The sequence below is a fragment of the Notamacropus eugenii genome, chromosome 6 (genome assembly GCF_028372415.1).
Source record: "Notamacropus eugenii isolate mMacEug1 chromosome 6, mMacEug1.pri_v2, whole genome shotgun sequence".
Taxonomy (NCBI): Eukaryota; Metazoa; Chordata; class Mammalia; order Diprotodontia; family Macropodidae; genus Notamacropus; species Notamacropus eugenii.
The window spans coordinates 89,379,562-89,404,058 of record NC_092877.1 but is presented as its reverse complement, the minus strand read 5'-3'; positions in this window follow the sequence as shown (position 1 = coordinate 89,404,058).

Below are 24,497 nucleotides of genomic sequence, written 5' to 3'. Positions count from 1 at the left end.
TTCTTAAACATTTACAGCACAGTACCAGACATATAGGAGGGAGGCAGGAGATTTAAAGGTATCTACTACACTTAAAAAGGTTTTGAATTTGGAGTCAGAAGAACTAAATATTAATCTCCCATCTACCACTTAACTACCCTTGTAACTATGGCCAAGGTATTTAACTTCTTTTGAGTTAAGTTACTCATCTATAAAACATAAAGTTTGAACTAAATGATCTCTGGGATCTCAACCAGTACTTTTTGTTTAAAAAAATTATTTTCAGCACTCTTTTTTTAAAAAAAATTGAGTTTAGGATTCCCTCTCTCAATCTTTTTCCCAGTCATTGTGAAGGCAAAAAATGTGATATCAAATATGTATGTGAAAATATGCAAAACAAATTTCCATATTAGCCATATTGCAAAATAAAAGCATGAACAATAAAGTGAAAGGAGTGTCCTTTACTCTTCATATAGACTCCATCAAATATTTCTCTGGAGATAGATAGTATTTTTCTTCATAAGTCCTTTGGAATTTTCTCATATCTTTGTATTTCTGAGAATAGTTAAGTCATTCATTGGTCATTGCACAAAATTATTGTTATTTTGTAGTGTGCAATGATCTTCTGATTCTTATCAATTCACTTTACATTAAATCATATGTTTTCTGTTTTTATGAAAGTATCCTGGTCATCATTTCTTATGGCAAATAGTATTCCATCATTATCATGTACCATAACATGTTTAGCCACTCCCCAGTTGATGGGCATCTCCTCAATTTCTAAATCTTTACCACCATAAAAAGAGCTATTATAAATATTTTGGTTCAAATAGTACCTTTTCCTTTTTCTTTGGTCATTTTAGGATACAGACCTAATAATGATATTGCTAGTTCAATGGGTGTGCAAAATTTTATGACCCTTTCGGTATGGTCCCAAATCGTTCTCCAGAATGGATGAATTAGTTCACAACTCCACCAATAGTGCATTTGTATTCTCATTTTTCCATATCCCTTCCAATACTTTGTCAGACTTGTTTTAATGTGCATTCCTCTAATCATTAGAGGTTTAAAGCATTTTTTATATGCGTATAAATAACTTTGATTTCTTCTTCTGAAAACTACTTGCTCACATTCTCTATTTGTCAAATAAAGAATGATTCATAGTCTTATAAATTGATTAAGTTCCTTATATATACTAGTATTGAGGCCTTTATCAGAGAAGCTTGCTATAAATTTTTTTTTTCTTCACAGCTACCTACTTTCCTTCTAATCTTGGCTATATTGGTTTTGTTTCTGCTAAAATATTTTAATTTAATGTAATCAAAATTATTTTTATTATACTCCATAATCCTATCTTATTGATCATAAATTCTTCCTTTATCTACAGATCTGACAGATAAATTTTTCCATGCTCCTCCAGCTTATTTATGATATCACCCTTTATGTCTAAATGACTTATCATTTTGTCATTACCTTGTTATATGGTGTGAAATGTTGATCTATATGCCTAATTACTGCAAAACTGATTTCCAATTGTCCCATCAATTTTTGTCAAATAGTGATTTGGTTCCCAAAGCTTGGATCTTTGGGGTTATCAAATACTAGACTGCTATCATCATTGAAGATGAGTATTTTGTACCTAATCTATTCCACTGTTCTACTAATCTGTTTCTAGTCTGTGTGAAATTGCTTTGATAATTACTGCTTTCTAACACACATTGAGATACAATGTTGCTAGGCCACCATTCTTCACATTCTTTTTTTCATTGATGTTCTTGACCTTTTGTTCTTCTAGATTAATTTATTATTTTTAAGCTCTATATAAAATAACTTATTGGTACTTTTATATAACACTTCATAAGTAAATAATTTTAGTTTCATTTTTATTATATTGACTGTCCCTACCCATGAACAATTAATATTTCTCCAATTGTTTAGATCTGTCTTTATTTGTATGAAAATGGTTTTATAATTATGTTCATACGATTCTTGGAATTGGTAAGTAGACTACTAAGTATTTTATATTGTCTACAGTTATTTTAAATGAAATTTCCTTCCCTGTCCCTTATTGTTAAACTTTGTTAGTAACATATAGAAATGATTTATGTGGGTTTATTTTATATCCTGCAACTTTGCTGAACTTGTTAATTTCTTCAATTAGTTCTTTTAGTTGATTCTTTAAGCATACCATTATATCATCTGCAAAAGTGGTAGTTTTTATTTCCTCATTGCCTAATCTAATTCCTTCAATTTCTGTTTCTTTTCCTATTGCTACAGTTATAATTTCTAGTGTAATATTAAGTAATAGTGGGGATAAAGGCATTCCTGTTTCATCCCTAATCTTATTGGGAAGGCTCGTAGCTCATCCTCTTTACAGATAATAGTTGTTGATGATTTTAGATAGATAATACTTATTTTAAGGAAAATTACATTCATTCTGATGCTTTCTATAAATAATGCTTTAGTAGGAATGAGTATTATATTTTGTCAAAAGCTTTTTCTGCATCTATTCATTGTTTTTTCTTATTGAAATGTTCAGTTATACCAATAGTTTTCCTAATATTAAACCAATCCTGCATTCTTACTATAAATACCACCTGGTTGTAATATATGATTTTTGTGATATTTTGTTATAATCTCCTTGCTAGCATTTTATTTAAATTTTTTACACCAACATTTTATTAAAGAAATAGCTCTGTATTTTTCTTTTTCTGCTCTTTCTGGTTGGGATGTCAAAAATATATTTGTATGATAAAAGATTTTTAGGGGGACTCTTGGCCTACTTCCCCAAATAGTTTATATACTATTGGAATTTATTATTCTTTAAATTTTTGGTAGAATTCACTTGTGGATCCAACTGGTCTTGGAAATTTTATCTTAAAAAGTTTTTTGATGGTTTGTTCAATTTATTTTTCTAAGATAAGGCTACTAAAATATTCTAGTTCCTCTTATGTGAAGCTAAACAATTTGCATTTAAAAAAATCTTCATCCATTTCAGGTAGATTGTCAGACTTATTGGCATATAATTGGGAAAAATATCTTCTAATACTTGCTTTAATTTTATCTTCATTCGGGGTGGTTTTGATTTTTTCATTTTTGATACTGCCAATTTGATTTTCCTGTTTTTTTTTTTAAATCAAGTTAATCATTTGTTTATCTCGCCCCCCCCCCCCCCATAACACAAGGTAATAGTGACATTTATTAGTTTAATGTTCTTCTTCCTTTCAATTTTGTTAAACCTACCCTTTGATTTTTAGCATTTCCAATTTGGTGTTTAATTGGGGATTTTTAATTTGATCTTTTTCTAGTTTTTTTTAATTGCATTCTAAATTCATTGATATGCTCTTTCTTTGTTTCATTGGTGTAAGCATGTAAAGGTATAAATTTTCTCCTAATCATTAAATTGGCTTCATCACATAAATTCTGGTAGGTTGACTCACTGTTGTCATTTAAAAAAATAAATTATTGATTTTTCTTTGACCCACTCTATTTTAGGATTAGATAATTTAGTTGCCAATTAATATTTAGTCTTTGTTTCCATGATCCTTTATTGAATGTAATTTTTATTGTATTTTGGTCTGAAATGAGTACATTTAATCTTTCTGCTTTTCTGCATTTTTTGTGTTTTTTAAGCCCTAACACATAATCAGTTTTTTGTGAAGGTACCATGTACAGCTGAGAAAAAGTCATACTCTGAAATTTGGCTTTAATGTTACTTGGAGTTTGTATTTTGGTATCTCTTTCCTGAGGTGATTGGTACATTCTTTCCATGCTTATTTTGCCCTCTGGTTCCAGGAATTCACAGCAATTGTCCTTGATAATTTTTTGAAAGCTGCTGTGATATTATCTCTCCTGAATCTATTTTCTGGGTCAGTTGTTTCCCCTAAAGGTTTTTTTTTTTTTTTTTCACATTTTCATCTATTTTTTTTTCATTCTTTTGAATTGTTTGATTGCTTCTTGATGTATCATAGAGTCATCAGCTTCCACTTGCCCAGTTCTAACATTTAATATGTTGGTTTCCTCAATTAGCTTTTTAACTTTCTTTACTATTTGATCAATTGTACTTTTTAAGCAATTGTTTTCTTCAGTGAACTTTCGTGTCAACTTTTCCATTTGGTGGATCCTAATTTTAAAACAGTTTCCCAAGCTATTTAGTCTTTTGACTTTTAAATTCCTTTTGGGCTCTTTCCTAGGTTCTTTCTGGGCTTGAGAGACTTCCCATTTTCCTTTAGGGTTTTGCCCATACTTGTTTTGCCATTGTTGTCTTCTTTTGAATTTGTGTTTTAGTTGTGCCTGTCACCATAATTTTTTATGATCAGATTATTTTGCTGTTGTTTTTTGCTCATCTTTTTTGGGGGCCTTTTTCCTTTCTTTTAGATTTGATCTTTTCTCCCAAGGTGGAAGAGTCTCTCTCTCAGGCTTCTTATGCCAAGGGATGCAGGACCTGGTTATTTACCTGGTGCTATATTGATGTTGCCCTGAAATCCATGGGAAACCTTCATGTCCTGTGCTGGGTTAAGGGCGTGTGGTGGGGGGTGACTGGTGCTATTAGAGAATACAGAGATTGGGAACCTTACCTGGTGTTTAGCTAGGGTCCTAGGTTTCTGGCATGTGCTGAGGTCTGGTGGAGTTTTTCTGCATTTGCCAGGGGCTACATTGAAGCCTATATAGGTCTGACCACTAGAAGGTACCTGTTTTCCTTGGGCTGTGCCAAGGCATGTGGAGGTCTGGCCTACTTTCTCTATACTCTGGAAGATGCCTGTTTGCCTTGGGCTGTGCTGAAGGATGTGGTGATTCTTGCTGTTGGAGTCTGCTACTTCCCCTGGGTTTGTTAAAGCATATTGGGGCTCCTTGTGTTGGTGTTTTCCTTTTTCACTCCACTGGAACTCAGGATTTCCCACTGGTTTGCTGAGGTGGGACTTGTTGCTGGTTTGCTGGAATGCTTCCTGTCCTAGCTTGCTCTCCTCTTCTACCTGAGTGAGCTGGATCTCTTTTGTTGATCCACCAAGTCTCCCAAATCAAAATACCACTCCACCTCCTCTCAATCACTACTGACCAGAGAAATGCAATTAAAACAACTCTGAGGTACAGTCTCACACCTATCAGAGTCAATAATATTACAGAAAAGGAAAATGTTGGATGTTGGAGGGGATGTGGCAAAACTGGAACAGTAATGTTCTGTTGGTGGAGTTGTGAACTGATCCCAACATTTTGGAGAATAATTTGGAACTATGCACCCAGGGCTATAACTGTTCATACCCTTTGATCCAGCATACCACTGGTAGGTCTATACCCCAAAGACATAAAAAAGGGGGGGAGGGAGGGTCTATTTGTACAAAAATATTTAAAGAAACTCTTTTTTGTGGTGGCTAAGAATTTGTGGTACATGATTGTAATGGAATTGTATTGTGCCATAAGAAATGACAAACAGAAAGATTTTAGGAAAAGAAAAAACCCTGGAAAGAATTCAATGAACTGATGCAGAGTGTAGAGAACCAGGACAATACTGCACACAGTTACAGCAATATTGTTTGATGAATAACTGTGAATGACTTAGCTATTCTCAGTAATACAATGATCTGTGACAATTTCAAAGGACTAAATGATGAAGCATACTATCCACCTCCAGAGAAAGAACTGATATTGATGGAATACAGATTGAAGCATGCTATTTTTGCTTCCTTTCATTTGTTCCCTTTTATTTGATTCGTCTAATACAAAATAACTAATATGAAAATCTTTTACATAATTATACATGCGTTACCTACATCTGATTGCTTACCCTCTAAGGAGGAGGAGGTGAGAGAAAAATAAAATTTGGAACTCAAAACTTTAAAAAAAATGTTAAAAAATTGAAAAAATATAATTCTCTAAATCACTTAAAAATCTTTTAAAATGTCATCTAAGAGTTCTTGTTGAACTTATGTCTGATTCACATATTTTCTTTGAGGTTTACTTGTAGCTGTTTTGACATTGTTGCCTTCTGAGTTTATGTCATGATCTTCCCTGTCACCATGGTAACGTTTTTTGGTTGTTTGCTCGTTTCTGCCTTATTTTTTTTGGGGGGGGGGGAATTTTATGTTAAAGTTGGGGTTAAAAGGAAAGCTTTAGATTTTCAGAGCTAGTTCTCATTGTCTATATATTGTCAGTGCTTCTAAAGTGGTATGTTCACTGCTTTGGCTTTTACCCAAGAAGGGATCTTTTTCCCCTATAGCTGCAAATGTTGGTGCTCCTCTTGTCCCTGGAACTGTAAGCTGGTCCCTTGCTGTTCTACCACAACAAATACTAGTTATCCTTTTCTGCCTTAGAACTAAGACCAAGCCTCTTACTCTCTTGTGAGGAGTCATAAGCACTCTTCTCTATCCTGGAACTGTGCCCAGGGGCCCTATTCCCCTGTGGACACAGGCATAATTTTCCTTTATACTGTAACTGTGACCTAGAACAACCTATGGACAATGCAACAGCATCTTGAACCCAGTGTCAGTAAGGAGTCCCCTGTAATCTCTTTCTGTCCAGTTGTCCAACCTTTATTGTCTGTGGGCTGAGAGCTTTCAAAGTTGCTGCTGCTGCTGGTGTTGCAGAGGCATGTACTGTGTTCCAGGCCACCCACCACATGATGTCACAGACCTTTCTTGATCTCTTCTGAAGTTGTCTTGTGCTGGGAAAATCTTTCACTCTGACCTTTTTTTGTTAGTATTGCTGCTCCAGAGTTTGATTTGAGAATTTTATTTTAAAAAAAGTTGAACGTGATTGTTGGAAGAGTTCAGTTGACTTCTTGCCCCTATTGTGCCTTTTTGTCTCTGCTCAGGCTGTCCAGCTCTAAATTTATGATTGTTTATGATTTTCCCCCCACTTAATAGTAGTTTATTTTTTTCTAATTACATGTAAAGATAGTTTTCAGCATTCACTTTTATAAGATTTTGAGTTCTAATTTTTTCTCCCTCCTTTCCTCTCCTCTCTCATCCCCAAGTTGTCAAGGAATCTGATATAGGCTATAAGTGTACAACCATATTAAACATATTTCCACATTAGTCCTATTTTGAATGAAGAATCAAAACAGAAAGGAAAAACCACAAGTAAGAAAAAAGAAAATAGTGTGCTGTGATCTGCATTCAGACTCTAGGTCTTTCTCTGGGTGTGGATAGCATTTTCCATAATGAGTCTTTTGAAGTTGTCTTAGATCCTTGTATTGCTGAGAAGAGCTCAGTCTATTCAAAATCACACAATGTTGCTGTTGCTGTGTATAATGTTCTCCTGGTTCTGCTCACTTCACTCAGCATCAGTTCATGGAAAAAGTGGATGAATTGTCCAAACCTTTTAACCCAATAAAAAGACTATTAAACCTATGCATTAAAAATATCAAAGAAGTTTCCACACATACGTGTGTGTATGTGTGTGTGTGTGTGTGTGTGTGTGTGTGTGTGTGTGTGTGTGTGTGTGTGGAGGGAGGGAGAGAGACAGAGACAAAGAGAAAGAGAGAGACAGAGACAGAGTGGGGCAGGATGAGAAGCACTTTTGTGGTGGTAAAGTAGTGGAAATTAAAAAGGGTACTCCTCAACTATGAAATTTCTGAATGAATTATGATATATGACTATAATGGTATATTATTTTGCCATAAGAAATGGTAAAGGGAGTGGTCCCAAATAAGTCTGGGAAGAATGCTGTGAATTGACTTCTGTTTTTACCTCTCTGTGACATTTCCTATCAAGTTTTCACTTTGTCTGAACATGATGGGTCCTTCTATTGCTTCTAATAGCCTCAGTTTTGGAAATTTGCTCTCCAAGGTAATTCCTTGCAGGATCCCACAGGAATCTCCCGTTCTTAGAGCTGATTGATGACCATGCATCAGAGCAGTCTAGAAATTAAGGAAAAGATACCTATTGAGTAATGTACAGGAGAATGGTCCCAGAAGTATGAAAATTCTTATAACTCTTTAATATTGTATAAGACCCAACAGGTCACCAAATGAAAGAGTGAAAGAAAAGTGGAGAAGAAGCCCAATGGAGACCTTCTCCCAGTATCTTTGTAATTTGACCCTACGCAGTGGCTGTTTTTGGACCCTCCTGGTTTAGAGTGAATGTCAATAGTAACTGTTTCTATTCAAAACAGCAAACCTGAGTCTCCTGCTTTCCTAACTTTATTTATTTATTTTTCTTTTCTATTTAAAGAGGTCTCTCCTGACTACTTTTTAAAGAGGCCTATTCACTGAATGGGCATTACCTCACCTTAAGTGAGCACCTGAAAAGACCTTAGCCTAAAAGACCCAGGTCTCCTATTGTGTTCTGGGCTATCTCCAGTCATCCTGATGAATACCTGGTCACTGGATCCAGATGACTCAGGAGGAGAAAGTGAGTCTGGTGACCTTGCACAGCACTCCCTCACTCAAAACAAGGTCAAGGGCAAGTCATGTCATCATTTCTCTGATAGCATGGTCTTCAAAAGTGAAGGACGGACACAAGAATGACAACAATAAATTTGACTCTTGGATTTAGGCTAGGGCCTGATGAAAGCTAGTCAAAGCAATGATGGTGGATCCAAGAAGAGCATGACCAAAAATAATACAGAATAAGTTGAAGCTTTTACCTCTGGCCTGTCAAACAGGCCTCCTGCACCCTTAAGGGCCACAGGTCTTACCCAACACCATGGAGCTGAGAGAACACAAACAAGCAGGTGGGCCTAATGGAAAAATCAATAGTGCTTATTTTAAGGAAATAAAAGGATTGAAGAGAAAAGATACATTTACAATTATAGAAAAGTCATGATAGCCAATGACAAGAGTAGATAAAACCTGACTGAAAGGAATAAATGACTTATCTTGATGAACGCATTTATCATCTATGGGGGAAATAGTGTTAAACTCCTTTGAATAAGGTGAAATATTACAATAAAATCTTCCTGATCCCTGAAATAACAATGAAGTAATTCAGGAACCCTGAGAATCATTCAGATGAGTAATCAGTTCAGTGGAAGGGTAAAAGAAGAAAAGGCAAAAATGAGTTCTTAAGTAAGAGAGCAAATGCAAAAAAACAGTAGAAAATTTTAGAAAAAAGTAATTGAGTCTCAAAAGCAATAGATTCTATGAAGAGGGAAACAAATCCAAAATTTAAATGCAAAACAACGTGGAGCATAAAGGAAAATGAATGGAACAAAATCAAAAGGCTAATTTATATGAACACACAAGAGTTCTACCAAATTGGAATGATGAATTTAGAGATAAGATAAAAAGAGGTAATCTAAGGATTATGTGTCTTATAGAAAATCATGACAAAAATCTATCAGTCTTAAGGAAATAAGACAGGAAAACTGCTTGTGAATAATGGATGAAAATGGCAAAATTGTTGAGAATCAATGGGCATCAACAGAAAGATACCACAAGTTTTTAACACACCAAACTGTTTTCTCCCTTGCTGCTTGAGAAATGTTGTTGTGTGCTATTGTAATTCTGAAGTTTTATTTATATTCTAAGGATAATCAATAAGAATAACTCAACATTAATCACTAAAATAAATGAAAACATTGGAATATGATAATTCAAAAATCAAAGATAGAGTGGCACGTACAAAAACATCAAGCAAAGATTAACTTATGCATCAAAGATAGACATCGAGAATAGTTTATTTTTTTAATTTGTACTCTTCTTGAACTTAAATACAAAAGAGAACACTTTCATGTAAACAGCACAACATAAAAAGAAGATTCAGTATAAAACCATGAACTTACATTTCACACTGTTTACTTTAAAAAGAACACACTATGTAATAAATATTACACATTTTATTCAAAATTTTTTTTTGTGCTTCTTTTTAAGTTATCTTTTGTTCTCTGCTCTACCCTTCTTATTTTTCTTCCTCTCTCCCCACCTTGCCCCAGAGAAGGCTACCATTAGATGCAAATATATATATATATATATGTAAAAACACACTATGCATGCTTCTCTAGATGTGCATAGCATCTTCTGTCATGGGTCTTTTATAGTTGATTTCAGTATTTATAATATTCTCAAAATGATTTAGTTGTTCAAAGTTGTTCTCAGGCCCCTACTGCTATTAATGTGTACAACATTCTCTTGTTTCTGCTTATTTCATGCAAGAGTGATGGCAATCAAATTAGGATCTTTTGCTGTTTTTGTTTTACTAAAAGTACCTCTGATTGAATAATATAATTCCAGAAGATCTTCCCCACCCATTGATTGGCATTGAGGGAAGTTTGATTAGGGAGGTTGTTTTGTAGGTGGGTCCTAATTGCCTTTTGCTTTTTCTACTGAGGCATTGGGTCAGAGGGTTATGCCCTCTGGCTCAAAAAAGTGTATAAATACTCTGAGGGTGAGGTTTTTCTTTGGGGGCTTACTGACTTTGGCCAGAGAAGCACTGGGAAACCACCAACGAGTCCCCCCTTCCCTGTCCCAGATTTCAGATAAGACATAGGCTGTCTGAGATGTATAATTGTGAGAAAATTCCTTGCATCAATCTTTGGATTTGAGTTTCTGGTCAGTATAAGCCAGGTCCTTAGTTATGGGTCTCTAAAAGCAGTAGAGTTAGATTTGAACAATGAAATAAGTTTTTCTTCCAATTTTGAACACTGAATATATTTTTCTCACAAGACAGAATTTGGATTAGACTTGTAATTGAATAGGAAAGGAAGTGAGCTAGCTCCAGAATTGAGTTAAAAGATGAAGTCAGCATGGTTTACTCAAGTCCCACACTTAACCTCTTGCTCTCCTAATCTCCTCAATTCCCTCAAATGCTGTAAATCAAATGGGGGAGGGTTCATAATATAAATAGTATAAGGAATATGTATATATTATATGTATGGAAGATTACATATTTCATAAATTCAATCATTGTGTTGAATATAAGACATAAATAAATTATGTAGAAGGAAATGAGTACTAGACATGGCATTTCACTGGTATAAGGAACTCTCAGATGAGCAAATTCCTTCTACAAATGTACTTCAGCATCTTTTCTTCAACCTATAGTCTTATATTGGTACCTAGAGCAATGAGAGTTTTAATGATTTGCCTGGAGTGATATAGACAATAAACGTTAGAGGCAGGACTTGAAAACTAAACCACAGAGCCTCAAAATGCATCTTATTATTATGTAAGATATAAATGTGTATTGTACATATATAATTTTATCATTATGGTCATATAAATACATGTAAAACAATGTTATGTAATATTTCATGGAATTATAGATATAATTATATACACATAAGTATGCTACATATGTATACACACTCCAATTCATAAAAACGATTTTTTAAAATTCTGCCAAGGTCTTAAAGGCTATTAATTCAGCTTATAATTTTTTAACCACAAAATTACTGGTGAATTTGCATTAATAATTAGTCTTTCTTTTACTGAATCTAGGCAGTTTTTAAAAAATACAATAACTTGGTTCCTGAAATGGTTAAGATGCTATTTATTTTTATTCATAATATATTTGAGAATATTAAGAATCATTTTTTAATAATTTCTGATGAGTAGGTTCATAAAGCACTATTAATATGTTTATCTTGATTTAATTGATATTTATAGAACTCACAGACTTAGTTCTGATAAATTTTAAGCATCCTGAAAGAGAGGAATCATAAGATAAATCTATCTTATATAGAATCTTTTGTAGAGTGTAGTGCATTCTACATTCACCAGACAAAATGAACTACTCTACTATATCAGTTATATGTAATTAATAATTTAGATTTAGAGCTTGAGATTTTAAAATTGAAATCCATCTACTTCAATTTGTTCATTTTAGAAAAGAAGCATTGAGATCAATTAATAATAATATTGAGTGACTTGAACACAATCACATATTTACTAAATATCAGAAGCTAGATTTGAACCATAGACTTCTTCATCCAAAGCACAGACCACTGTCTACAACACGGTAACGCTTAATTTAATTTTAACTGGTATCCTTTAATATCATTGGAGCACATCAATCATCCATTGATTTAAATTGAGAATAGATGCTCCTTTTTTTTGCTACTTTAGACTATAAGCTCAGTTATTATGCTGTATCTATCTAAAAGAATAGAAATGCAAATAGCAAATTATTTTATTTTTTAATTATTTTGTATTTCTTTAGTATTTAATTTTCCTCACTTACTTGTAAAAACAATTTTTAACATTTGTTTTTAAAACTTTGAGTTCTAAATTCTCTCCTTTCCTCCCTCCTCATCCCACCTCTAATTAAGAAAGCAATTCCATATAGGTTATATATGCATAGCCATGCAAAACATATCCGTAATAGTCATCTTGTGAAAGAAAACACAGACAAAAAAGAAACTCATAAAAAATAAAGGAAGAAAAAAGAATAGCAAAACAATAGCAATAAATTTGTGGAGATTAGAATTAGTTTTGCTTTTATATAATGAGATCAATGAGATATGACCAATACTAAAATAAAATGAATTAAATGTTAGAGAAGAGAATTGACATCTAAAAGTAGATTTGTATCTATAATTAGAAGAGGAGATCAATAACTTGGAGTCATTTATTAAATTTCAGAGGTTATCATGTAAAGGAAAGAATTCTTAAATAAAAAAATCTGGCTTAGAAAAAATGACAAGTTGCAACTGTTCAAGAAAGATGACTCTAAAATGAATCAATTTACTTTGATTTTGGAAGAGGAGAAAAACGTAAAATCCCATACTTCAAAAAAGAACTCTGAGGCAAGGGGAAAAGCAAGTGAGCCAGATAATGGGCTATTATTTTGATATAAAAGAGATGGGAAAAGTTACAAATATACATTTATCAAAAGAAACCAAGTTCTGTAGAATAGTATTAAGCATTTCCAGGAAAATTAATAACTTGAAACTCATGACAATGGCAAATTAATAGCATTCTGAACAAATTCAGTAGGGCAAATACAAGGAGAGAAAGGAGTGAACCAGCTAGACAGAAGGGCAATGGAAAACATTATAATGTTAAATGATATAATAGCAGAGAGGTAATAAAAAGGTGAAGGGCTTATAGGGTCATCAAATAGATCCACAAGTGACCATGGATTTTTAATCAGGTAGACAAGAAAAATGTGAATGAGTTAAATTTCTGAATTTCTTAATGCAAAGAACTGCTCCTTGCTATATTGTGCAAAGTTGAACTATGATCTGAGCCTTCACATTCCAGCAAGCTTATTTGATCAAAAAATGGAGAGATGCAGGAAATGATGAGTTATCTATGGAAGGTAATGAAAGTACAAGAAGAGTAGTGGCCAAGTGGGAAATTATATCTAAACCCTGAGTAATCGGAAACAATAGATAGGAGTCAATAAGAATATGTGTTATTTCCCATGTACCACTAATGCTGGGAATAAAAGGCTTCCAGAAACGAGGCTTTTAAAAGGTATAATTCACAAAGTGATGGGGAAAGCTAAAAAATGAATTTGTTGCTGCTATTTGTCCTTTATTTTTGAAGAGAACCATGACATTGGTGAAGTGATGCTGTGGCATGCAAGTGAATTGGATTTAAGTGAGGGAGGGGTGTGCAAATTGACCAGCCTCACTTTCTCCTCCAGACTGAGTCCAGTGGCAAGATATAGATGTGGATGACTAGAGATAGCTCTAGATGTGGAATGCAACCTTGGTCTTTTCAAGCTAAGGTCTTTTGTAGGTCTCTGTTTGACTGAGGGAATGCCCATTCAGTGATTAAGGCTTAATAAGAAAAGAGGCAAGAAAATGACTTCTTGAAAAAAAACAAGATCTCGGAGGGGAAGACCCTCAGAGTTTCTGGACAAAACAGAAATAATCGCTATTTACATTCATTCTTAGCCAATCAGGGACGAAACAATGGACAGTGGGACTTGTCCTAGGACCTATTGTTAGCCAATCAGTGACAGTCAGAGTGATTTGAGGTTAAGGCTGGTCTTTGAGAGAAAACAAATGTTTGAGAGATTAAAATTTATATTTCTTTTGGGTATAGCATGGGAAGGCAAACGTGTGATAGATATCCTAGGGGATGTTATGGTTCCCAAAGTGAGTGATACCACCACCTAGAGTGTTCTGGAATGATCAAGGGGGTGGTAATTTTGAAATGATGCAAATTTAAAAAAAATTGCTAAAAGGTTAAAGAAAGTCAATTTTCAGAGGGGTGCTAAGTAATTTTGTTTTTAAAGGGAGCAGTAGGTCAAATAAGTTTGGGAACCTCTGTTTGGAGGTTTCAGAGAAGTCTGGATGAAATAAAAGAGCTAGGGACTATGTCTTAAAACAGATAGATTATTGAATATTTTCTCACTACAGATACGAGTATCTCATTTGTCCTTAACAAAAAAGAAACAATTTGAACTCATAGAAGTCTTTTCTGGAACTGAAGAAAATGGTCACAATTTAGAATAATTGTAAGGTACTGTGGTGGGCATAACATGGGATTTGGAATTAGAGGAATTGAGTTCCAGTTACTAGCTGTGTACTTTGAGCTTGCACCTCACTTATCTAGGCATCAGTTTCCTCATTTGAAAATGAAGCTATTGATGTTCTCAAGGTCTTGAAGCTCTGCTTCAGTACATCTATGATGATATGAAAATAATTGTATTATTTGTGGCAAATCTGTCATTTGTTTAAATATTTCAAGTATTGAGAGCCTGCCCATTTCACAAGAGTCATTTCCTCATACCTTTGTATCTCTGGGAGATTAAATTTATATATAACTATGGGGTTTGTTTTGAGAAGAAAAATACAGATTTTTTTCTCCCATAAAGAAGAGATAGCATTGTACATCAAAAGTGCTTGACTTGTGGTCAGGAATACCTAAATTTGAATTCAGACCCAGATTCTCCATCCCTTTCTGGCCCTAGGCCAATAATATAACTTCGCTTGGTTGCAGTTTGGACTTAATTAACTTTAAGTCCCTTAAATGCTTCAACTAAGATTATACAATCATTCTTAGAAAGTGGTTCCTATGCCAAAAATGTTGTTTGTTAGGGAAAAAAAATTATATTTTAATGAATTTAACAATTTAATTACTTATCCAAACTTAAGAGGAAACATGGTGCATTTAGATACATGGGATTGGAGTCAAGATGTCTTATGTTAAAGTCATACCTCTGACCGATATGGTCAGTGTGATCATAAGTGACTCGACCTTTGATTATCCCAGATAAATCTCAAAAGACATGAAGTAGTGGAATGAGCCCTGGATTTGGAGTGAAAAGTTGTGGAATCAAATTCTAGTTCTGTAACTTATTAGCTGTGTGACTACATAGGTAAATCACTTAGCCAGCCTGGGTCTCAGTTTCCTTAGTTGTAAAATGAAGTTATTGGTCTGTTTTTTACCTTAAATCGTATTTTACTTTCCCTCAATTACATGTAAATGCAATTTTTAAAGTTTTGAGTTCCAAATTTTATCCCTTCCCTCATCCTCTTACTCTTCCCTGGGAAAGTAAGCAATCTAATATAGTTATATGTGTGCAATTATGCAAAACATTTCTATATTAGACATTTTGTGAAAGAAAACTTTTTTGTAAGAAAGGAAAGTGAAAGAAAAAGTTTGCTTTGGTCTGTTTTCAGATGCCATCAGTTTTTTCTTTGGAAGTGGCTGGGATTTTTCTTCATGGTCCTTTTGGATTAACTTGGATCCTTGAATTGCTGAGAACAGCTGTTATTCACAATTGTTCATCATACAGTAGTATTGTTTTGTAAAATGTTAGTTTTTTCAATGTCTACCTGTTTCTGCTCATTTCCTTCTATATCAGTTCACATAAATCTTCTCAGATTTTTCTAAAATCATCCTACCTATTATTTTTTATGGCAAAATGATATTTCTTTACAATAATATATACTAGAACTTGTTCAGCCATTCCTCAAATGGTGGGCATCCTCTCCATTTTCAATTCTTTGCCACTACAAAAAAAAGAGTTGCTATAAATATTTTTTGTGCAGATAGGTTCTTTTCATTTTTCTTCGATTTCTTTAGGATACAGACCTAATAATGATATTGCAGGATCAAAGGGTATGTACAGCTTGATTGCCCTTTGGACATAGTTCCAAAGTACTCTCCAGAATAGTAAAAATCAGTGTATAACTCTACCAATAGTGCATTAGTGTCCCAGTTTTTCTATATCTCCTCCAATATATACCTTTTTTTCATTTTCTGTCATATTAGGCAATCTGATAGGTATAAGAGTGGGACCTCAGAATTATTTTAATTTGCATTTCTTTAGGAGTGATTTAGAGCATTTTTTCATTTGACTATAAATAGCTTTGATTTCTTCTGATAACTGCCTTTTCATATACTTTGATCATTTATCAGTTGTGGAATGGCTTATATTCCTAAAAATTTGACTCAGTTTTCTATATATTTGAGAAATGAGACCTTTACTAGAGATAATTGCCATAACCCCCATTCCTCCCAGTTTTCTGCTTTCCTTCTAAATTTGGTTACATTGGTTTTATTTGTGCAAAAACTTTTAATTTTGGCAGCTTTTGATATAGGAGCTTTGATTGTTGTCTTCTGACTGTATGTTACAATCTTCTTTGTCACCAAAGTAAGATTCTATAGTCTGTTTTTTTTTTTTTTACACTGTTTGTTCATTTTACCAGCCAATTGCTTGACTTTTTAGTCCTTTGTTAAGGTAAAACTCTGCTTCCAGTGTAGCAGGTGTACTCTGCAAAGATTCAGGAGTTTTATGTAGCTGTTTTCAGAGATATTTCTAGTGCTCTGCAAATTTTCAGGTTTTCCAAGGAGGTATGATCAAAGGAGAGATGTTTATGCCTCTTCTGGCCTATGCTGTTGTATTGTTAATATATTTTTTGCCTGTTTTGAAGATCTTTCCTACCCATTAATAAACCTATGTGAACTGCTTAAGTAACATGGAAACCTGAGTCACATGGAAGAGGGAGGGGTGGAGTAGGAAAAGACAGAACAAGAGCAGAGCTGAAAGGAAGTTGGAGACCAATCAGAGCTGGGAAAGGCAGCTGGCTAGTATGAGTGAGAGAGCTTGTGATTTGCTTAAGACAGCTGGTTTGAGGGAAGTCTGACAGAAGGAAGGTTTGGGGCTGAAATTGCCCTCTGCATTGTTATTATGTATAGATTTCTTTGTTACTATGACAGATTTGGCTTTCTAGTGTCTGAATAAATGTTTTGGTTCTGTCTTCCACATGGAGAGTGTTGTATTTCATGATTCAGCATTGCACCAGCATATTCCTGGCCACCCTAGGCACTGTGAATATTACTTTGACACTACAGTTCTTGTCTGTGACTGACCATATGCACTCTTTTCTTCCTTGAAACTGTGAGGAGGATTACCTCTCCACTGCAGCCACAAGCTCCACCACGCCAGTGCTTCTCCTCACCCAAGGACCACCATCCTAAGACTATGACCCAGATCTGATCAGGAAAAGCAAGAGAATCCTGCTTCAGTGCCAGCAAAGAGATCCCTGTAATTCCCCTCTGATCAGTCACTTGGTCCTCCCACCATGCAAGGACTGATAGCTATGGAAGCAGCCACTGCTGTTGCCACCTTCTGCCATGTTCTTGGCTCCAGGGGTTGGGGTTAGACAGCACTCCTCTCTCACCCAGGTCCATCTACCACCCATTTGTCTAAATCGTGTAGCAATTTTGACCTTATCTTGGTATATGGTGTCAAATGTTTGTCTGTACCTAGTTTCCCCTATACCGTTTTCACATTTACCAGCAATTATTTTCAAATAATTAGTGAAAAACATTTTGTAATTTTGTTTATATAGTTCCTGGATTTCTCTTGGCAGGTAGATTCCCAAGTATTTTATGTTGTCTACAGTTATTTCAAATGGAATTTCTCTTTCTATCTCTTGCTGCTGGACTTCATTGGTAATATATAAAAATGCTGATGATTTATGTGGGTGTATTTTATATCCTACAAGTTTACTAAAGTTGTTCATTATTTCAGCTAGATTTTTTAGTTGATACTCTAGGATTTTCTAAGTATACCATCATATCATCAACAAAGATTGGCAATTTTGTTTCCTTAGTGCCTATTTTTATTCCTTCAGTTTCTTTTCTTTTTTTTTGGTCTGATTGCTATAGGCAGCATTTCTAGTAAAATGCTGAATAAGAGTGGTGAGAATGGCCATCTTTGATTCACCCCAGATCTTACTAGAAAGGCTTCTAGGTTATCCCCTTTACAGATAAGACTTGCTGGTGATTTTTGATAGATATTCCTTATAATTTTAAGGAAAACTATTTTATTCCTATGCTCTTTAGTATTTTTTAAAATATGAATGGGTATTTTATTTTGTCAAAGGCTTTTTTCTTCATCTATTGAGATAATCATTTGACTTCTACTATTTTTATTATTGATATGGTCAATTATACTGATAGTTTTCCTAACATTGAACTATCCCTGCTTGCATTCCTGGTATAAGTTGGGCCTGATCGTACTGTATGATCCTTGCGATATACTCCTGTTATCTTCTTACTTGCATTTTATTTACAATTTTTATATCATTATTCATTAGGGAAATTGGCCTATAATAATTTTTCTCTACTTTTGCTCTTCCTGTTTTAGGTGTCAATATCATATTTGTGTCATAAAATGAAATTAGTAGGATTCCTCTCCTTTGCCAGTTTTTTTCTTCAAATAGTTTATATAGTATTGGGATTAGTAGTTCTTTAAATGGATTTGCTTTGTGAATCCTTCTGGTCATGGGAATTTTATTTTAAAGAGCTTATTTATGACTTACTCAATTTATTTTTCTAAGATGTTTTTTTTTAAGTATTCTATTTCCTTTTCTGTTACTCTGGGTAATTTATGTTTTTGTAAATATTTAGTCATTTCACTTAGATTGTCAGAATTATTGACAAACTGTTGGGTAAATAACTACTAGTTATTACTTTGATTTCCTTTTCATTGATGGTGAATTAATCTTTTTAATTTTTGATACTAGTAATTATATTTTCTTCTTTCATTTTTTAAAAATCAAACTAAGCAGTGGTTTACATATTTTATTGTTTTTTTCATAAAATAACTCAATTTTATTTACTAATTCAATTGTTTTCTTTAAATTTTGTTAATCTCTTCTTTGTTCTTCAATATTTCCAATCTGATGTTTAAGGAGTTTTAATTTTTTTAAATTTTTTTTTTGGAATTTTCTTTCCTTGCTCTCTTTGATTTAACCAGTTTTTCCTCTATCACTTTTATCTGAGTTTGAAAATAATTTTGTAACTAAGGAATTCGTGTTGGGCTTTGTTCAATTTGCATTGTTTTTGTAGCTTTGGTGGTAGCTCTTTTGGCTTTGTTTTCATATTCATTTGTATCTTCGTCTTCCCTGTTGGCATAGTGGTTTCTTGTAGTAAAATTCCTTTTTTTTATTTTGCTCATTTTTTCTACACTATTTCTTGGTTTTGAACTTTATGTTTAACTTGGGCTCTTTTCCATACGTCTGTGTGTGTATGTGTGTGTGTATGTGTGTGTGTGTGTGTGTGTATGGTTATTTAGTGGATGTAGGGGGTCATTGTGCCAAGCTTTAGCCTTATTCACACTGATGTTTTCAGAGAGTTCTGGAGGTTTTGGAGTTTTCAGTGCTTCCAAATTGATGTGATCTGGGGAGAGGGGTGGTCACTGCTCTCCTGGTCTGTGCTCTGGTCCTTACCTGGTAAAGATCTCTGATCCTTTGAGATTTCAATCAGTACTCCTCTTCAGTGCCCCTGCTTATTCTTTACTAGAAGTGCTCCTCACCATCCTTGAACTATGACACAGAAATGGGTATAAACAGTAAAGTTGTCAAAGAGCATCCTGCAACAGGTCCTACATCCAGAGCTAGTACAGGGGTCCCCTGTCATCTCTTTTTGACCCTTGACCATTTTTGACTCTACCACTGAAGAATTCAATTGGATATATTATTTTTAAAATTGTTTGGAGAGAATGTTGGGAGTGCTTGACTCAGTGCTTCTTCTACTCTGACTCTGGAAGCCCAAACTCTCCCTCTTCTTATATACACTGGGACCTTCTCTGCAATTTATAACATTAGAGTTTCCTAGAATGCTGACACTAAATGACTTATCTAGGGTCCTACAGTTAATGTGTCATAGATAACCTTGAACCCAGAACTTCCTTGATATGAACTTTGCCATCTATTACCCTGAATTTCCTCCCCCACATGAAGATACTAAAGAATGCAGATTTCAGTTTAATGATCCATCAATCCCCTTTATGATACTGGTACAGTACTGCAAACAGAATTATGGTCTTTTTCTCTTACAGACCCTCAACTCCTAGTTTAAAAAAAAAAAAACAACACAAAAGAATCATAAAATGCACAAAGACTAACCATAAAAATTGTAATATAAATCAAATACATCGTAATTGAAAGCTTTAATTCTTGTCCCTAGTTTTTCACCTTGTTTTATTTCATTGCTTAGGATGGAGGGTTTATAACAAATTTTCCAGAACCCTGTCTTATTTTCTTAAAACCATCCTGGTGCTATGTAGTAAACCATTCTGGGGCATAGAGTGAAGTATTTATTTAAAAGTAAGCAATGTTTTTAATGTACCTTCTGTCTAGGGTCCCTATGCCTTTGAGATTCTGCCTACTACATTAATTTGAAAATATTTACCAGTGCCCTTCCTTTAGGCATTAAACTCTATAAGTTTGTTCCCTCCTGACCTGCCTGGCAACTCAGGGAAATAATTCTGCAATAATTATCCCAACAGAACTCAGTGATCAGTACATCAGCAGAGCCGTATGTCTTGGGAGCAAAATCAGCAAATTAAAAGGGCATTTTATGAAGAACAGGTCATTTAGGATGGTTCATTTATTGACCCTGCAAGGAAAACCATAAAAGAATGTAATTTTGCTAATGTCCTTGAGTTTACTTGAACAAAGCCTTCTCTAGAATTTTACAGAGAAAGTCCTTGTTCAAAAGAAATTAGGTCAAATTCCTAAATTCCCCTCTCTTTGAAGTAAAATAAAACTGCTTGTAGATCTAACAAAGCAGTCCATGTCCTGTATGGCTACCTTCAAAGAGTGTCCTCAATAACTTACTCTTAAATTATTTTAAGGTTAATTTCAAGTCTCCTAGCCTCTCCTAGGTCCATACCCAATGGAATAAACTTTGGGAAATGCAGTCTTGGACAAACTGTCAATTCTTGCTGCTCATATTTGTGCTTTTTTTTTTTTTTTAAACTGGTCACCTTTCTTTTCCCTTGTAAAGTTTTTGACACTTGGCAGAGTGCCTTTAAGATAATTAAAAGGGAAATATAAGAACTGAGTTAATTAATCTCAAAACTTAAACCTTTGAAAGACTGATAAATATCCCTTTCCAACTATGCTTCTTGTGAAGTTTTATCAGGGCCTCCATTATAATGTAATCAGTTTTATGTAGCCTGAATGCTTTTTCTTTTCCAGGATCCTAAAATGTTAGGCTGAGATCAAACTTGCCCTAATTAATGGGTAATTTATTTTTAATAAAATAAGAAATGATGCTTTAAGGGTCTGATGCAAATTCTTTTTCGAGGTTTTTCTTTTTTTTTTTTCCCCTTAATTTCAATTTATCTACACCACCCAGTAGACTTACTTGACAGGACTTGTATATGCCAATTCAGAGTATCAGTTTTGTCCAGGTTCTTCTGCTTAGCTGGAGATACGTTGGAAAATTTAGAAAGGTGTAAACACACATTGTCATGTAGAGAAGACAGAGGCCTTTCCATAATTATGGAGTACTGATTGGAGAGAGGTAATTGGTATGTTACTGCAAAAAAAACAAAAATAAAATGACTGATTTGAAATGAAATGAGTTTCTGATTATCTTACATACAAATCAAAGGCAATTGCCACAGTGTGGAAAAATAAATGCTTCTTAATTTATACAATATTTTTTTTACCTCATAGTATTATGTTCTAATGTTTAATGAGACAGTGGGGCTAAATTTAAATTTTATAATGTATAGATTTTATATAATTCACCTATTATTATTTTTCATGTTGTTTCCATAATCTATCTGCATATAAATATATACACATACACATATATATTTTTCATTTTGACATTGTAATAAGTGGCAGATGAAATGTAATTTGTCAGTTCAAGTTTTAAAAATAAAATCTTGAGGTTTATCTGATTTTGAGTTTAAGCTTTTTGATCAGAGTTCCTATAAAATAGCCTAATTAATAGGAAATTATATTTTACATATTCTTTATCTTCCTCTGCTTCCAGTCATTCCCTCATATGAGTGAAGTTCCGGTAGATAGGATTCTTTATCCTATATTTCTTCTAGCATGCCCTTCTTAAACCCCCATCATTCTCTATTTCATATTCTAGTTATTTGTATCAATGTTTCTTTCCTACAAAATTGTAAGGTCTTTGATGGCAGTGACAGTCTTTTAACTTTGAATCACAGTATTTTATACATTGTAGGAGCTTTTAAATGCATACACACACACACCCCATATTTAGTTTTCAATATTCACTTTTATGATATTCTGAGTTCCATATTTTCCCCCCTCCTGCCCTCTTCCCTCTCCAAGACAGCATGCAATTTGATATAATCTAGACATGTAAATTCACATTAAACACATTTCCACATTAGTCATTTTGTGAAAGAAGAATCAGAACAAAGAGAAAAACCATAAGAAAGAAAAAGCAAAAAAAGAGAGAAAATGGTATGCTTCAATCTGTTCTTTCACTGGATGTGGATAACATTTTCCATCACGAGTCTTTTGGAATTATCTTAGATCATTGTATTGAGAAGAGAATAAGTCTATCAAAGGTGATTGCTGCACAGTGTTGCTGTTATTGTATGCAATGTCTCCTGATTCTGCTCACCTCACTCAGCATCAGTTCATGCCAAACTTTCCAAGTTTTTCTGAAATCTGCCCATCCATTTCTTATAGCAAAATAGCATTCCATTACATTTATATACCACAACTTGTTCAGTCATTTTCCATTTGACAAGCATTCCTTCAATGTCCAATTCTTGATCATCACAAAAATAACTACTATAAATATTTTTGTACCTGTGGGTCCTTTTCCCCTTTTTATGATGTCTTTGGGCTACAGACCTAGCAGTGACATTGCTTAATCCAAATGTATGCACAGTTTTATAGCCCTTTGGACATAGTTCCAAATTCTCCAGAAGGGTTGGATCTGTTCACAACTCCACCAACAATGCATTAGTATTCTAATTTTCCCACATTTTCTTCAACATTTATAATTTTCTTTGCTTTGTCTTATTAGCCAATCTGATAAGTGTGAGGTGGTAACTTAGAGCTTAATTTGTGTTTTTGTGATCACATAGTTGAGAGCATTTTTTTTCATATCACTATACATAGCTTTAGTTTTTTCATCTGAAAACTCCCTGGTCATATCCTTTGTCCATTTATCAATTGGGGAATGACTTGTATTTTCATAAATTTGACACAGTTCTTTGTATATTTTTAAAGTGAGGCTTTTATCAGAGATACTAGCTGTAACAATTGTTTCCTCATTGTCTGCTTCCCTTCTAATCTTGATTGCATTGGCTTTTTTGTGGAAAAATTTTAAAATTTAATAGAATCAAAATTATCTATTTATACTATTGGATCTCAATAAAATCTATTTAAATGGATTTATTGAATACTCTCTAAATGAATAGTGGCTATTGTTTTTGCCAATTGATTTTTCCCTAGTAAATGCTAGATTTGGAGACAAAGATCCTGCGTTCAAATTCTTATTCTGCTACTTACTACTTACCTGATCCTGGTCAATCCTGGTCAATCAAATCCAGCTCTCTAGGATCTCATAGTTTAATGGTACTCAGTTTCCACATCTGTAAAATAAGGGGGTTGGACTGCAATACTTCCAAGGTCCAGTTCAGCTTTAAACTTATCATTTCAACATTTATTTTCTTTTTCAAACCTAACAGCAACCCTGTGAGGCAGATTGGCCAAATACTATATCTCTATTTTACTGATGAGAAAATTAAAGGTCAGAGAATGTTTAAGTGGCTTACTCAAGTTGAAAGTTAGAACCTGAATTCCAAGTTTTTTTTTTCTTTCCTCTCTCCAGATTAGTGTTTTCTCCTCTACACACAAGTAACTTCCTTGGAAATCTGCCCTGGTATGTATGATTCAGATTATTTATATATAGAGAACCCTAAAATTTGGTGAAATTAATTTTTTTCAGTCTATAAGGAAGAGATCTGTTGCTGCTAGGTTCCAAATACATAGCTTACCCATGCAATAGATGAATTGAACTACACTGGGTCACTTTTTAGCAATCAGGCTAATTTACCACAATCAAAATGATCTGGCCTGAGAATAGTATTCAATAATCCTCATTGTTTGCTCTGTCTTTAGGCATCCTCTGACTTTTATTAAATTGGGACCCACTCTTCCATAATTAGAAAGTATTAGCATAAGTAATAGTGTATTGCAGTACCATTTTTCTTAGAATAGTCACAAGATTTCTTAGAAAATTCTTTCACATCAAGTTCCACAGCCAAATGTTCAAGTCCAAAGAGGATTAAAGTATGATGCCATCATGTAACTAGAGATACTAGAGTATCTCAGACCTAGAGTAATTTCCTTCAAAATATTCATTGAATAATAATAAATGT